The sequence below is a fragment of the Chlorocebus sabaeus genome, chromosome 8, assembly GCF_047675955.1.
Source record: "Chlorocebus sabaeus isolate Y175 chromosome 8, mChlSab1.0.hap1, whole genome shotgun sequence".
Classification (NCBI taxonomy): Eukaryota; Metazoa; Chordata; class Mammalia; order Primates; family Cercopithecidae; genus Chlorocebus; species Chlorocebus sabaeus.
The window spans coordinates 8075270-8092872 of NC_132911.1; the positions used below are offsets into that span (position 1 = coordinate 8075270).

Sequence of the window (17603 nt, forward strand, 5' to 3'; positions counted from 1 at the left end):
AACCTTCATTGTTCCAGAATTTCATTCAGCATGTTACATCACATTTAATCCTCATGACTCTTCATGCTTTTCTTGACTGTGACATTTTCTCAGACTTTTCTTGTTTTTGATGAACTCTATAGTTTTGAGGTTTTCCAGTCAAGTTCATCTGATATCTTTTTAATTAGGGAGTTTGCATTTTTAAGAGGAAAATCACAGAGATATATTAATTTCCTCAGTTCACCTGAAAGCATACATGTGCTCAAGATGACTTATAACTATTGATATGAACAAAAAATGACTGCCTGATGTAGTGTTAGTGATATTTCTCCACTGTGAATTTAGTCATTTTCTCCTGTCTGTATTGACTCTATTCTTCAAAAGAAAATCACTATGTGCAGCTCAAAGATAAGGAACTGGAACTTGTGATTCATCTCCTTGATGGCTGAGTACTTAAAGCAATTATTTGGAATTTTTCTGCATGAGAAATTATCTTTTCCTATTCATTTTGTGTTCAATAATTTATTCATCTAAGTATCAACTCATGTATATTTCTTTTGGAGATTAAGTTATAATCAAATTCCAGTTTGTTTTGCTTAAAATATTCTAACATCAGCCATTGGTAGGTCTATTTTTTTGTGCCTGCTTTCCTTTTATCAGAATCCCATCTTAGTTTTTTGTTTTTGCACTACATCCTTTTTGAAAATTTAGATTCTGCAGGATGTTTTTGTGCATTTTTTGCACCAGTTCTAATATCAGCTATTTCTCCAAAGAGCCCTGTTTCATTCTCTTAGATACTGGTATTAAAAAACACAGATTATGGAATTAAATTGCACATTGCTGTTTCCCAGCTCTCTAAATTGATCATGTAAGAGAATATATGTATGTGGAGTAAGTTCAGTATATGAACCTAACTGCAGACATTTGCTTAATAGTAATATCTGCATGTGTACCACGCTAAACATCAGTTCATCGTGGTGCATCCAGCTCTAATTCATTACTACCCACACTATTCTAGTCTTTTTTTAATTGCCTATCTGTACTTTAACTTTATCTGTAAATTCCCAAAGGCAGTGAGATATCTGGGCCTTACTATCTGCCATGCTTTTTTATGATTTACTCAATTCCAGTGTACATATATAGTGGTTTCAGAATTATTAACTAGTATTCCCATAGGAAAGAACTTTATCAAACAGAGCATACTATTTGTTCCTTTTGCTTCTGGTTTTAAAGATTTTACTCATTCCAAAGACATTTTGACCAATCCCTTTCCCACCAACCACCTGCAGTCTGTTGGTTCCATATTTTTTAACAAAATTAATGTTTTGGTAATATCTTCATTCCATCCTTGGATCTCCTTACCTCCAAAACATTTTCAAGCTTGTATTTATTAATACTCACTATTGTACTGTAAATTGTGTGGGATTTGACAAATGAAGAGTACCAGATATCTATAATTAAAGTATCACATCAAATATTTTGGCTTATTCAATCTCCTCTTCCTCCCATAGTCCTGTAGAAATCACCGTTCTGTTTGTCACTTTAATAGTTTTGATTATTCATATATATATATGTGGTTTGTCTCCAGTGAGTTCTCTCCACTGAGTTTTCCTTCAGTCAATGTTCTGCCATTAGACATGAGAAAAGTAACAATGGAAAGAAACTTTAAGGATGTTGTCTATGGGTTACATCCTTCAGTCGATGTACTATCCTTATACTAGGGAGAAAATTAATATCATCTGAAAATATTCTGCCCTTAGATGACATGATACTATAAATGGAATGAATGTGAAGAGACGTTGGCCATCTATTTAACAACTAAACACACCAGAGGGCTCACACATTGAATAAACATGGTAACCAATGTAGAATATCATTCCGTTATCCTTATTCCTCAGTCTACATGAGTGAATTTATATAGAAGAGAAGCTATATGTATGCCATCTACGTAGCAAAGACTTGTCTGAATATAAATGACATGAGAATGAAAACTGTCAATATAATAAGTATTTTGCAAAAGCTCTAACTTAAAACACACAGGATTTGCAGGGTAGAGAATTCTTAGCTCTGTAAGGAATTTGGGACTCCAATCGAGAGAAACCTTGGTCTCTATTCACTGTGAACCAACATTCAGCCGGGTGCCACCCTTTGTATGTTAGAAAAAAATCAGTAAAAAATACCTTCTTGAGAAGGAAATAGGAAAGGAAAGTCTTCACAAGGACAACCGATCATCTTGTGGATTACCAAATACTGCAGATTTCAGGTCAGAACACTGAGTCGTGGAGAATAAGAAAAGAAAACTAACATACAATTGAGCAAATAATTCATAATTTAGAGAATGTGTCTATTCATTAAAATGTGAAATGTATAATAGTTATGTGACCTGGGAATTTTGAATACAAAATTATGTAAACAACTTTATTATTTTTAATAGAAAAATACTTGCAAATATTGAAACATTAAAACCTGTTGCTGAAAAATCTAATAGTTGTTAAAGTTGTAGTTTTGTTTATGCAGGTCTGGCACATAGATTTGCATAAGCTATCCTTGGCATGTGAATAGAGATTTCAACCTTCTGTTCCCATTTCCCCATCTTCAACAGCCTTTTTTTCTTTCCACAGCCAAACTCCCTTCATTCCAGCTTTCACCAAAACCACTTATCTGGATCCCTCCCTGGAGTTGACACAACACGGATCTTCAGCCCCACGTGCCAGGTTTCTCGGTGATCCATTACACAGATTTAGCAGGGAAATGGGGGCAGTATCAAAAACACCCAGTATAAACCATTGAATTACCCCAGCCCTTGTCTCTGCCCATGAACAGCTCCCTGGGGCCAGAGAATTAGGCATCCCTGCTCTTCTTTCCCTCAGAAAGCCCTTGGGACATTCTCCTTGAAGCTCCCCTAAATGGGAATAGAAGTTCATCTCCTGACATTCCACGTTTTATTCATGTGAGTCCTGAGTTATGACACAGAGGACACAGTTGTGCTCCCCTTACTGTGGCCTAGCAGGTAAAGCACCTTAACCTCTCAGCCACCATACAAACCCTTCTTATGTTTGATTCAATGTACTTTTCTGCAAGCAAAATAAAACTTCTGACCAAACAGGCGTCCTCTGATTTGACTCTAGAACTTGGAAATGCATTGGCTTTCAGCAAACCTCAGTATTGAATGTAAACTTCAAGGAGAAATGGTCCCAGGAAATAAATTGGGATGACATTGAGCTTTTAGCAAACTGCAAAATCCTGAAACCATGGACCTTAATGAAGTCAATTAAATGGGCTAGTGCTACATCATAAAACTAAATATTCTCCACACGTGATTCTACACTGAAGCCAGGGTTTTTGTCAAGTACTGTGTGAGGATGAGGAGACACCAAGCCTGTGGCAATCTGCTTGGCAGGCAATCTGGTCCAGGCAGGGCCCACATTATTGTTCACAGTTTAAACTATTTAATTAAATACATAATTTTCCCCCAAATCGTATATGACATAAGCTGTAGTCCTGAGCCACATTAAGATGTACTATTTATGCGGTAAAATTGTATGGAATTTGACAAATGCATAGTGGCAGGTTTCCAGCATTAAACTATCACAGCACCCTTCTATTATTCAAGCTCCTCTTCCATCCACATACAGGGAATCAATCGCCTTTTGTATATGGTCCTTTGACGTTGCTTCTTTATTTCAATTATCTTCCATCAAAGCAAATGATACCGTGCTCTATTTTCATTTGACCTTCCAAAAGAAACATACTGAATAATCTAAACCAGAATTTCAGCCATTCAGAGACTTAGGCCCACCGCTAAGCAGTCAAGGCCAAGCCACCTGCGCTGCAACACCATGGCCGGCAGAGGGCGCGGGAACACGCCTTCCGCCCTGCGGGGCGCATGCGCTTTCTGCCTGCGGAGGCGGGGCGGGGTCTCCAGGAAGTACCTCAGCTTCCTTTCCTCTGGTCAGGGAAGAGGTGCCGCCCTGGCTTTGGGGCAACTTAGGCAATGTCCATCGTGAGGAAAACTTCCTGTCCGCCGTCCTAACTGCTGAGATGGGAGATTCCCTGCAGAGTCTCCTGGATATTTTTCTGAAACAGAAATAAAGACTTCATTTTCTGGGCTGTTGCCGCGTTTTATTCTGTACTTTGTTGGGATATTTTAACATAATTTTACAAATGTATAAATTTGGAGTTGGGGAGGGCTTTCTGATAGATAATAGAAGCAGGCTGTAACATGTCCTCCGTGTGACCTCATTCAGGATTGATTGTGAGAAGAAACAAGAAGAATTTTGAGGAAAATCTACAGAATACAGGGACCCTGCAGAGGAAGGAGTCGGGCCAGGTCAGGGCCATACAGTCTCAGTGCAGCCCATGGTGTGTCCAGAATTGGTGGGTTCTTGGTCTCACTGACTTCAAGAATGAAGCCGCGGACCCTTGCGGTGTTACAGTTCTTAAAGATGGTGTGTAAGGAGTTTGTTCCTTCTTCCCGGTGGGTTCGTGGTCTCATTGGCTTCAGGAGTGAAGCTGCGAACCCTTGTGGTGAGTGTTACAGCTTTTAAAGGCAGCGTGGACCCAAGAGTGAGCAGCAGCAAGATTTATTGCAAAAAGCAAAAGAATAAACCTTCCACTGTGCCCAAGGAGACCCCAGCAGGTTGCTACTGCTGGCTGGGACAGCCTGCTTTTATTCCCTTATCTGACCCCACCCACATCCTGCTGGTTGGTCTATTTTACAGAGAGCTGATTGTTCCATTTTACAGAGAGCTGATTGATCCATTTTGACAGAGTGCTGATTGGTGTGTTTACAATCCTTGAGCTAGACACAGAGTAACAGAGCGCTAGACAGAAAAGTTCTCCAAGTCCTCACTAGGTTAGCTAGATACAGAATAGCAATTGGTGTATTTACAAACCCTGAGCTAGACACAGAGTGCTGATTGGTGCGTTTACAATCCTTGAGCTAGAGGCAGAGTGCTAGATGGAAAAGTTCTCTAAGTCTCCACTAGGTTAGCTAGACACAGAGTTAGCTAGATACAGAGTACTAATTGGTGTATTTACAAACCTTGAGCTAGACACAGAGTACTGATTGGTGTATTTACAAACCCTGAGCTAGACACAGAGTGGTGATTGGTGCGTTTACCATTCCTTAGCTAGACATAAAAATTCCCCAAGTCCCCACCAGACTCAGGAACCCAGCTGGCCTCACCGGGGCTGCAGGCGGAGTTGCCCGCCAGTCCCGAGCCGCGCCTGCACTCCTCAGCTCTTGGGCGGTGGATATGACTGGGCATCATGGAGTAGGGGGCGGGGGCCGTTGGGGAGGCTTGGGCCGCGTGGGAGCCCATGGCGGAGCGGAGGGGGCTTGGGCATGGCGGGCTGCAGGTCCTGAGCCCTGCCCCGCGGGGAGGCAGCTGAGGCCTGGCGAGAATTTGAGTGCAGCGCCAGGAGTGCTGGGGGACCCTGCGCAACCTCGGCAGCTGCTGACCAGGGTGCTAACCCCTTCGTTGCCCTGGGCCGGCAGCGCCCGCTGACCGTCTGAGTGTGGGGCCCGCGGAGCCCGCGCCGGCGTCTGACGTATTTCGCGCTGGACCGCTTTCTTCCCCTTTGCTGTTTCCCATCATCACCGGCTGTCTTCAACAGCAGAGGGTCCCAGATGCTGCGGGGAGGGGGAGAACTGCAGGGAGTTCAAATAAAACATTCACATTTCACTTCACACACACTGACCCTTAGAATTTCTCCTCCTTATTTAACCACATAAATCCAACCACACTCAGTCGAATCCCTGACTGCTCCATGTGAGAGTTCTGCTTCCAGCATGACGTGGCCTGAAAATTCATCTGAAGACAGCTACTCACTCCCAGGACTAACACTGCCCCTTGAATGCTGATGTCCTTGCAGTCGTTGGTCTGATGCCACGATAAATAATTCCTAAGGCTGGTGCTCTATTTCTGCCCTGAGACTCTCCCCTTTTTCTCCAAGCTGTGCCCCATTCCTTGTCTTAGTCCAGGTTCCCAGACCAAAGCTTTTGAATTGACGTGATTGAAGTAGTGGTGTCTCCTGTGCTTGCGTCCAACTGAGACATTCTCCTGCTCTCATTCATCATGTTTCCATTCACATTTGCCTTTGTTTAGTTTTGTTTTCCATTGTTTGGGTTTATTATTCATGTACCTATGAAATAACTGCCACATTTCTGAGAGTTTTCTTCGCAAATTTGGGGCTTTTCCTGTGCTCCTCCTTCCAAGTCCCCCATGAGGTCACTATTTGCACCTCTGGGCCCTGGGAATGGTCTGGCTCAGCAAGTGTTTGGACAGAGCTTGGCTCTGTTGGTTGGGATGGGCACCTGTGCTTACTCACAGCTGAGTATGTCCAGCCTGTACATCCATGGCCAGCTAGAGCTACCACCACCTTTTTCTGGTCAACCTGGGAGCCCAGGCCTGGGTCCTGGAGGCAGGGGAGATAGGGGAATACTGTCCTGGCCTCCCTGAGCCCAACCGCAATAGGCGCGGAGTGCTCATGACCCCGGGGCAGTGGAGGGCGTTTGCCCTTGACTTGCCTGAGCCTCTAAAACCTCATATGTCCCCTGGAGGTGTGTGCAGCTTCCTCCTACTCTGGCCTTGCTGGCCTGGGAAGGGCGTCCTTGGTCCCCCGAGCCCTCAAAGCGTTTCCTCTTCCACTGAGGTTTCAGGAACTCTCTTTCCCCTCTGGGAAGGAGGACAGGCGCCCTTTCAGGTTTGATTCTCCTCAGAGTTTTGCATCTCGGTTGGGGCGGAGGCCGCCTTCATCCACATGAGAGGCCCAGCCAGGGTGTCCTCGGCAGCCTGTGCCCCCCGGTAGGTTCCGAGTCTGGGCGCTGGAGAAGCCGCTTTGTCTGCAAGTCCGGAGATGGCCGTCCCAGTGCAGGCGGGGCTGTTCTGCAGCCCTCAGGGCGTCAGGATCCCCCGGGGATGGAAAGTCCCACTGGGCCAGGAGCGTGTTTGGCGCCGCCCTCCCAGAACCCCGCTAATGCGGAGGCGGCTGGGGGGGCCCCGGACTCTTTCATGAGAGGTGGCAGCAAGGGCCAGGCAGGGCCCGGGCTCCTGGGCAAGGGAGTGTCTGGCCTGGGTAGGACTGGGTCCCATCCAGAAACTAGGATTCTAGGGTTCTGGTGCAGGTGGATCTGGGGCAGGCTCAGCACCAAGTCTCTCTTCTTCCACCTCAAGGACTCACCCAGGCGCTGGCGGGAGCTCCAGGTTCAGCAGCTCCTCCTCCTCCTCCTCCTCCTCATCATCCTCCTCCTCCTCCTCCTCCTCTTCCACTCCTCCCCCTCCCTTCCCCCTCCTCTCTCCGTTCCCCTCCCCCTCCTCCTCCTCCTCCACTTCCACTCCTCCCCCTCCCTTCCCCCTCCTCTCTCTGTTCCCCTCCCCCTTCTCCTCCTTCTCCAGATGTTTTCACCTGCTTTATTTCTCTGAGGCCAGAAATGGCGCCGTCCTTCACGTCGGTGCATTTCTACCCCAATCCCCATTACCTTGTAGAGCAAAGTAGTCAAACTCTGCAATATATTGAAGAGATTTAATTCTGAGCTAAATATGACTGACCATGGCCTGTGACACAGCCCTCAGGAGGTCCTCAAAACATGCGCCCAAGGTAGTAGGGGCGCATCTTGGTTTTCTTCTGGCCAATCGGTCTCCATAGGTATAACATCCTGACGAGGGTATAAATCAAGTGCAAGAAATGCCTGGTCTTCTATATCCAAATTGTTATAGGACTTGTTAACAGTAGACACATCTATTTTCACACCACTTGTATTGCACTATATACTGGTATATATTTGGGAGAGAAAACGATGTTCTTTAAAGGAGAAGTCATATGATTCTACAGTTGCATTTTGTCGTCCCTTCCAACAGAAATGGCCCTTTCCCATATAACAAATGTTATGTCCTATGGGAGTGAATATTAGGAGCTAAGTTTGGGGGAAATTAGGGCTCTAATTGGAACGAGGGCATAACCATTCCCTTTTTCTGTTTTCGCAATCTGAAAGGGAGATGGGATGTCATGTGTTATCATGAGCTAAAATAGTCCGCCTATTTCCCCCACGGGAATAGTTCTGTATTGTTTTCCATGCCTACCAGTTGAACCACAGAGTACCTTTGAGCCTCATTTAACTTTGGTGCCTATGCTCTGAGAATACAATGTTTGAGGTCACATTTACCATCCGAAAATTTCCATATGTTTGCGGGACCTTATATTTTCCACAGCTGTTTGGATTGTGCCTCAGCACTGATGATTGTAGCCATTGCTTCAGAGCCACCTTAGATTCTGTTTCTAATAAAATAGACATGAGCCCCTGTTGGGTTACAGAACGTGTTTATTCCCACCTTTGGGTTTGAGAGTATGTTTTTATGGTTTGTTTGGTTTCTCCTATCCATTTGATGAGGCTGCATTATTTTTTTAAAGCAGCTTTCCATCCTTTTCCATCTTCCTGGAATAACATACCTTCTATGTGGGCTATTTTTGACAGAAAACTTTTCTCTAAGAAATGCCTCTCTTCATTAGCTATGAACTCAGCTTACACCAATATACCTAGGCCAGCTCCAACTTTTCCAGTGAGGTCACGTTTTCATTTCTGGGTGGCAAATTTTGGTGGATTCATTAAGATTGCTGTTGCTATTGTATACTACTGGCATTAGTACAATTTGAAACTATCTTTGCAATTTATACCTGGTAATATTATACCCAAGAGGCTTTGTCATAAGGCATCTTTATCCTATCGTAAATATTTACTTTTAAATCTATGAGAAGCAGAAAATTATTTGTGGTTGGGTAGATGCAAAAGTGACACACTATAGTCTAGAAGGAAATGTCCCTTGTATTGCCAGCTGTACCATCTTTGTACCCCTCCTTGATTTGGAGAGTTTGACTTTGACCTAAGTTAGCTCTTAAAATCTCATGTGTCCACCTCTTTCAAGACAGTCCCTGAGCCTAGAGAGAGGGTGCTTGTATAGTATTAGCAGCAGAAGATTCACAGTAAAATACAGATCTGGACCCAGTGGGATGCCAAATGAGGGGGATTCACATCTCTGGTCTTCAGAATACCATAATTTTGATTTCCTTTGAAAGTAAAACAAGGAGAGGTAAATAACATTTATAGTATCACAATCAAAAGAGTACTTGTGTGTCAGAACAGAAAAAGGAACCTACTTCATTAGGTAACCAGCTAAAAATATGAAGAAAAATTATGATCTGGTATTCTCCAGAGGATTATTGTAACAAAGAAATAATGATTTAATTTGCACTTAAAGAGAGTTAGGACTGAAATCTAGTATTAAGCCTTAAGCTTTTCCTTTGAAACAATTTTTCTATCTGCACTTTTTTTTTCTACTAAAGAGAGATTATAGTAAGATCAGTTTGTGTGCAAAGTAAGTTTTAGTCTTATCATGGTTGACTTGATTATTTGCATAAAATGTAGCAAGAAGTGATTGGCCATATAGACTCATTTTAAGTTGGCTTTGCTGGAACCTTACCTAAAAATATACCACTTTAGTTCAAGTCTTGGTAAAATAACCAGTGTCTCTAATTGTTTTAAATACTCTTATTGAAACGTATGCAAACAACTATATTGTCATAAAATTAGGATCTGAATTTTGGAGAATTCATAAAGATAAATTTGCTTACAAAAGCAAACTTCATCAAAATAACTTAAAAGAAAAAGATTGTCTGGACCCTCCTTTAACAAGAGCAGCAACTTTCACACAAGATGTTTGTTTATCTTGGAAATGTCATGCACAAACCAAACAGCTCCTGAGAGCCATCTATCAGACATTAAGAATCTAGCAGCTCCTCAGAGAGTTAGAATTAGTCCTAGGAAAGAGGCTGCCTGCTTATTAGTATCTCCTCCTTATATCCCCAGGTAGCAAGATTCTATGTAAAACATTTTTATTTTATCACGAAACTCTTTTGGGGCAACATTATTTCCACTATCAGTTCAGTTAACATTCCATGGTAAGGTACTAAATGTCCCTGAGCTAGAAATTCTCTTGCTCCACCATTGTCGTCGGGAAGAACTCAATTTTTTGCTGTCAGCCCCAATAAATGTTACACAAAGGGCTATGAAGTGGAGGATTTTTCCCGACTAGCACTCCAGTTTCTACCCTATAGTTTGTGGGCTTAGCCAGTCTTACTAGTTCCCATTTGGCATATCCAATTAACATTTCTCAAAAGAGCTGATTTATATGCCTTCAGTTTTATACTACTAGAAAGGGGAAACATCTCTCAGGTAATAAAGGAGGTTACAACTACCTTACATAAAACCTGTTTAAACATCTTAAATTTCATAACTCTATTAACCTGTATGTTTATGTGTTCTGGTCCCAGAATATTTTTAATACCCCCAAATCATTTTACTTTTTCTGTTGAGAAAGAGTTTGTGTTCTCAGCAGGGAGTTGCATCTGTAAGACCTCTGAGGGGCGACAAATTTGATATGATTTCTCAAACACTCTCATGATTTTGTGGGAGGGGCATCCATGTAAAAGGGGCTCTCTTAACACCAAAATGTAACATAACCTGGGTAATAGACAATTTGGTGGGAGCATATCCCAGTCATTATTAAGCCAGTCTAACATGGTTCACATAAGAAGCATATTAACTGCTCCATCTGGGGTGTTCCACTTAGTATTTTATTGGGAGAGTTAGGTAGTTCCCTATTCAGAGAAAACAGACTTTATGGTGGCATTTTCTGGGTATATTATGCCGATTATTCTCTTAGGAATAACCTCCTGTGTATTTGGATCACATGTTAGTGATTGTTCAATACTGAACTGTGGGTCCTGCATTAACCCAAACAAGCTCTTAAATTGTGTAGCATTTAAAATTAAGAATCTTGTCCTTAAAGTGTTAATTTTTTTTCAATCCATTATAGTAAGGAATTTTTAAAGAAGCTGATGATACTAAACTGCAAAATGGAACAATTCTTTACATTATATCCTCTGGTTTTAAATAGTTTTGCTCTTCCCCTACATTGATTGACTGCTGTTTTGGTAGCCACGGGTCTCAGAGTTAACTTTTTTTGGCCTAGCCTAATTATTCTTTTTATTTAGTTATATCTGTATAATTTTTCCTTCATTTTAAAGCAACTCTTAGTTTTCTAGCTACAAGAAAAACATTTTCTTTTTTAAGCAAAGTCAACATTTTTATGCTTTATAAAATTCACCAAAAATAAATTTTACACTCTTGCTATTTTAACTTTCAATAACCCAAATTTCCAGTGAAAAATAGCCTAACCTGAGATTTTAACATGACGTGAAGCTTTTAAATTACTGGAGAGTTTTGAGATTGAATTTACCAAATTAATTTTACCAAAGATTATTAAGGTTATGAGAATTAAAAGTGCATTTGAGATAGCTTGTACTAGTCTAACACGCCTGTAGAATAAAAAGGCAGGTCCAAAGGATATTTCATTTCCCTGTTTTTTTTGTTTTTTTGTTTTTTCAATTCCCTTTCTTGGCCAGGTGCAGTGGTCCACACCTGTAATCCCAGCACATTGGGAAGCCGAGGTGTGTGGATCACGAGGCCAGGAGATCAAGACCATCCTGGCTAACACAGTGAAACCCCGTCTCTACTAAAAATACAAAAATTAGCTGGGTGTGGTGGTGGGCACCTGTAGTCCCAGCTACTCAGGGGACTGAGGCAGGAGAATGGCATGAACCCGGGAGAATGAGCTTGCAGCGAGCCAAGATCGTGCCACTGCACTCTAGACTGGGAGAGAGAGCGCGAGACTCTGGCTCAAAAAAAAAAAAAAAAAAAAAAATCCCTTTTTTACTTTAGATAATTAATAAAAGTTACAGGAGCCAACAAAAGGTGAAGGAGAGAGCTATCATCCAAGGCCCTTTCAAAGAAGAAGAGCTGAAGTTTTGACCTATTTTATCTGAAGAATTTCAAAGAGACAGATTCTAGAATTTAAAATTTAATAACTTTTTGCAATAATAAGGTAGTATTTTTAATACAAATCTTGTTTTAACCAATTATTTCAGTTTTACATTAGTGTATATTTTTAAATATCAAAGACCCATCCCTAGAAAGACTATTATAATTCCTTTTTAATGATAGCCAACTGAATTAGGCAAGCCCTTTTAAAAAAAACCTTTTTTTTTTAACTAACCTTGTTATGACTTAAATAGACCATTCAAAACATGTTTAGACTTTCTGTTTTTTCCTAAATATTCCTCTTTCTTGAATGACCCAGTCACTTTATTCTAGGACAAAAATTTACTACACAAGATTCTTTCTAATATAAAATAACTTTCCTTTATCCCTTCTCTATAAAAAGATACCACTTTATATCTTTAAATTTTTTTACATTTCTTCTTTTCTGGTTCTTTTTACCTTGCTTTATACATAACCCTTAAGTAGGCTTTGAGTTACACAAATATATTTACATTTTAATAAGAACATTTAAAATTTTTAAATAATTTTTAAGTTGTGAATTACTCATATGCTCAATATTTATGAATAACCTTAGATCCTAAATTATATGAGAAGTTTGTTTACAAGCATTTATTCCATCACATTTCCCTGATTACATTATTCAACAGTTTACCTAGATTATTGACCAAAACTGTAACAGTCCTTCTGTAAGTTCCTTCCCTGTTATACATTTTTATAGCTGTGAATTTTAGGTATTTACTTACATATGAAATCTAAAGTTAAATATGAGAATTTTTACAAATAATTTAGAATTTAATTGCTTTCATTAAAAGGATATTCCATGTCTTTCTTGTCTAAAATTACACAAGCAAAGATCATTTGTCTTGGTCTGGGTTTTATAATTTTATAACCCTATGACTAATTTTATATTATTCTGTAGGATTAAGTATGGAATTACTTGATCAATAAACACAAAACAAAAATGCTAACAATTTTTATGACATTTCTAATCTTACTTTACCCATAATTTTAAAGCCAGCTTATTTATTAAATATTTTACTTAAGTCAAGTGAACTTAAAAAAGCGTTTATGTAGTCTTTTATTTGATTAAGTATCTGATTTATGTGCTTTTATTTTTAAGCCAATTAGAGCTCTTGCATATATTTTTAATAGTGAAACATTGTATACACAACACATAAACACATAGATGTATTAGGCATGCCAATAGATGTACATCTTATAGATTCATAAGATCCTATTTTTCCTGTCTTAGGCTTTCAAATTCTTGATAACCTGTTTTACTACCTTAGGTAGCTGTCAACTAAATAGCTTTACTTTGCATATCAAAGGAAACAACTCATAGGTGAAAATCAGATAGGAAACTTACATCTAAGGAACACAGAGAAAAAGTCTGTTCTGCTAGAGAGAAATTAAAAAGGATACAATTGCTACATAACATAAAATTATAGAAATTACAAAGGCCTTTTAAATATATACATGCACATATTTGCACAGAAAAAAAATTCCTGTAGCTTTTGCTTGAGGACGTTAGGAATAGATAACACTGACTTGCAAAAACCAAAACAAAACAAAATAAAAAAACTCCTGTTATATCCAAATAGTGCTTTTTATCTCAGTCATAAAGTAACAGCTGATTTAAAGCAGGCAGAAAAGAGAGAAAAAGAGACCTTGGGAAATCTATAATTTGCAGGTTGACCTTAGGGCTTCTTTTTTTAAAAATGTAAACGTGCTCAAAGACTATGTTACTTCCATTTTACATAAAGTCTGTCTAGTAGAGGTGTCATAAAATCTAGAAAGTGCTTGAAAGTGGGTCATTCTCCTTGTTTTCTCCTAAATTTTAGATTATTTGTTTCTCACTTTTTTTTAAGGAGGAATTGAACTGTGGACTAGAGCTTTTGTGGAGTGGGTCAAAGTGTGCTGCTTGTGGGCAGGACTCCAGAGTGTGTCACCACTGTGTCACTGCTGCCCTTTTACATGTCTCTATTTTTCTCTCCAGAAGTGTAAGCACCTCAAGTTTTTTAAGAGAACAATACTTGCAAATATTGAAACAATAGAAACTGTTGCTGAAAAATGTATTATGTTGTACAAGTTCTAGTTTTATTTATGCTGCTCTGACACTTACAATTTCTTCTGCATTCTTTGGCATGTGAGTAGAAATTCCAACCCTTTCTTCAAGTCCCTGCCTTCTTCAAGAGTTTTTTGTTTTTGTCTCACAGTCCATGTCCCCTAATTCTAACTTCCAAAAAAAAAATTTGTCTCCATCCACCCCTGGAGTTGACAAAACAGGGATCTTCATGCCAGGTTTCTCAATGAGCCATTACACAGATTTAGCAGGGAAATGGGGGTAGTATCAAAGACACCTTGTATAAACCACTGGATGACCCCAGCCTTTGTCTCTGCCCATGAACAGCTCCCAGGCAGAGAGTCAGGCAGCCCTGCTATTGTATCCCGCAGAAAACTCTTGAGAGTTTGCTCCTAAAGCCTACCAAAGTGGGAATAGGAATTCATCTCATGACATCCCACTTTTTATTCAAGTGAGTAATTGCGTTATGACACAGAGAAGGACACAACTTTGCTCCCCTTACTATAGCCTAGCACATAAAGCACCAGCAAACTTAAACACCCTAAATTCTCAGTCACCATGCAAGCCCTTTTATATCAGATTCAATGGACTTTTCCACAAGCAAAATGAATGTTCTGACCAGGGAGCATCCTCTGCTTTGACTCTAGGGCTTGGATATGCATTGTGCTTCAACAAACCTCAGTACTGAATCCAAACATCAAGGAGAAGTGGTACCAGGAAATATACTGAGATGACGTTGAGCTTTTACCAAACTGCACAATCGCAAAATCATAGACTTTACTGAGGCCAATTAAATGGGCTAATTCATGGGTGAAAGTGAAACATCATAATGTTTAAAAATCTGCCCAACTGTTTTTACTTTAAAGCCAGGGTTTATGTCAATTCCTGTGTGCGGATGAGGAGACACCAATTCAAGCTCATGACAATCTGGAAGGAGAGGCAGAGGCTGTGTCCAGGCAGGCCTCACATTGTTATTACTTTAACCTATTTAATTAAATATGTAATGTTCTCCAAATTTTAGATGTCATTTGCTGTAATCCTGACCCACTAAGATGTACTATTTGTGCTGTAAAATTGTGTTGTATTTGAAAAATGCACAGGGGCAGATCTTTGGCATTAAAGCATCACACAGAATGCTTCTCTTATTGAAGCTCCTCTTTCCTCCACATACAGGGAATCAATAGACTATATGGTCTTTGGACTTTGCTTCTTTATTTCCATCCTCTTTCATAAAAAACAAAAAGAAAGAAAGAAAAGAAAGAAAGAAAGGAAGGAAGGAAGGAAGGAAGGAAGGAAGGAAGAAAGGAAGAAAGGAAGAAAGGAAGGAAGAAAGAAAGAAAGAAAGAAAGAAGGAAAGAAGGAAAGAAGGAAAGAAGGAAAGAAAGAAAGAAAGAAAAAGAGAAAAAAGATAACGTGCTCCATTTGCATTTATCTTCCAAAAGGAAGCTACGGAGAAAACTGGAATTTCAGTGATTCAGACGCAGGGCAACCGCTAAACCATGAAGGCCAAGAGTCCCGCCCTGCAAGCCCATAGCCGGCAGAGGGCACTGGAACCCGCTTTCCAGTCGTGCAGGGCGCATGCGCATTCTGCTTGCGGAGGCGGGGCCAGATCTTTAGGGAAGAGGGAACTTCCTTTCCTCAGGCCAGGGAGGAGGCGGCGCTCCCCTGGCTTTGGGGCAAATCGCGCTGTGTCCATCTTAAGGAAAACGCTCGTGTCCACAGCCCTACCCGCTGAGGAGTGAGATTTCCTGCGCGTCTCCCGGATATTTTTCTGAAACAGCACAAAAGACTTCATTTTCTGGGCTGTTCCTGCGTGTTTTCTTCTGTACTATCTCTGTTGGGCTATATTAGCGAGAATTATTTTACAAATATACGTATTCCTTAGGGATTTTCATTGATAACCATAGCAGGCTGTAATGTGTCTTCCTCGCGACTTCTATCAAGATGGATTATGAGGAGAAACACATGAAGAATTGTGAGGAAAATCTACAGAACACGGGGACCCTGCAGAGGAAGGAGTCTGGGGTCAGGGCAAGGCTGTGCAGTCTCAGTGCAGCTCGCGAGGAAGGGGCCCCTGCAGGGAAACCCAGCTTTCTGCATCCCTGCATTTTCACATTGTGAGGGGCTCATCTTTCCTACAGTGCCAAAGTCACTGAAAAATGGTGAGACAATGAAAGGCAGGGGCACTAATACATCCTTAAATTGTTGCTATTAAAACGGCAAGAGCGACGTCTTTAATTTTATCATAGCACTGCAGATTTAAAAGTGATTTTCATTACATATGCAAGGGGAAAGGTATACTTTTGTGAAAAATAGTTTCCAACCCAAATGAAAACATATTGCTTAAATATTTCTTCAAAAGTAAGTTACTATTCTGTGTTGCAGGAGATATCCTGAGACTTTTATGGTGTAAATGTATTAAAACTTGCTTTGTTTATAATCAAAGTGATTATAAAGGTAGAGTATTTGTTTGGCGAGTCCTTCATATTTTTGTTTGTGTACTGGTTTGCAGTCCATAGGTTTTCAGCTAGAAGAGACACACAGAAGCTCACAATGAGCGGCCTTTCTCTTTCTTGACTGTAAAATATACATACTCCAGAACCGTCAATAGAGGCTATTTCTTGAATATCTCAACCTGAACCCTGCAGCCAGAAAGAATGTAGGCAATTAATCCAATTTTATAACTACATCTGATCTTCAGCCAATTATCTGCTGCTCTCCTCAGAAATGATCAAAATCCCCAAAGCAGACAGTTCTCTGGATAAAGGCACTAATGTTCCCCTTGGAGGCCTTTAAGACACTGGCAAAATTAAAGGAATCTTCCTGTCTTCCTTTTATTCTTCTAAATGATTTATCTAACTAGAGAGGAAAGCTTCAGTCAAAAGGCATTTGCGAATTAGATTCTTTTTTTTTTTTTTTTTTAACATTTAAAGGAAACACGATCTATACTTCACCTAATAAAACTGACGAAATTATCAGCTAAATGGAAAGAGAATCCACAAACAAATTTATACAAGTTCCAGAGAGAGAATGAAGCCCTGAGCTCAGGGGCCTGTTAGAGATGGCATGCTTAGTAATGGTGCCCCCTCAAAGATTTTCCTTCTAGTTCAATTCTGGTAATTACTGGATTACTGTTTTCCCCCAATACCATCTATTATTCTTTATGTTGCCAAATAATTTTTAATCTTAAAATGACTAATTCTGAGTTCAGGCATATGGTGTTCGGCCACCTGCAAGAAGTTTAGGTGACTTTGACCATAAAAACGATGGATTTGTAATTAATAAGTAATGTTGGAAGCAAAACTTGCCTTATAATTCTGAAATTAGTCCAGTGGGAATACAGGCAAGAAATAAATTAACAGAGATTAATACACGATGATATATCGAAATTAAGTAAAGGTTCTTTTTGTATTTTCCCCCGGTTATCTTACAATACTCGCTTATTATGTTTGAACAACTTTCCCCAGGAGATTCGTTTTAAAACTTAATTCACTTAAAATACATATTATTTTATTATTTAAAAATACTGTTAGCCCTCCATATCCATAGGTTCCATCTTCATGGATTCAACTAATCTTGAATAGAAAATATTCACAAAATATTTGCACAAGTTTCTTCAAAGAAATCTTAAATTTTCCATGC

General features: G+C 40.2%; 1 long non-coding RNA gene across 4 annotated transcripts in view; it reads right to left on the reverse strand.

Moving 5' to 3' along the window:
• The window catches only part of LOC119618921 (uncharacterized), a 73413-nt gene that overhangs the window by 2214 nt on the left and 53596 nt on the right, over positions 1-17603 (reverse strand). The window lies entirely within an intron of this gene.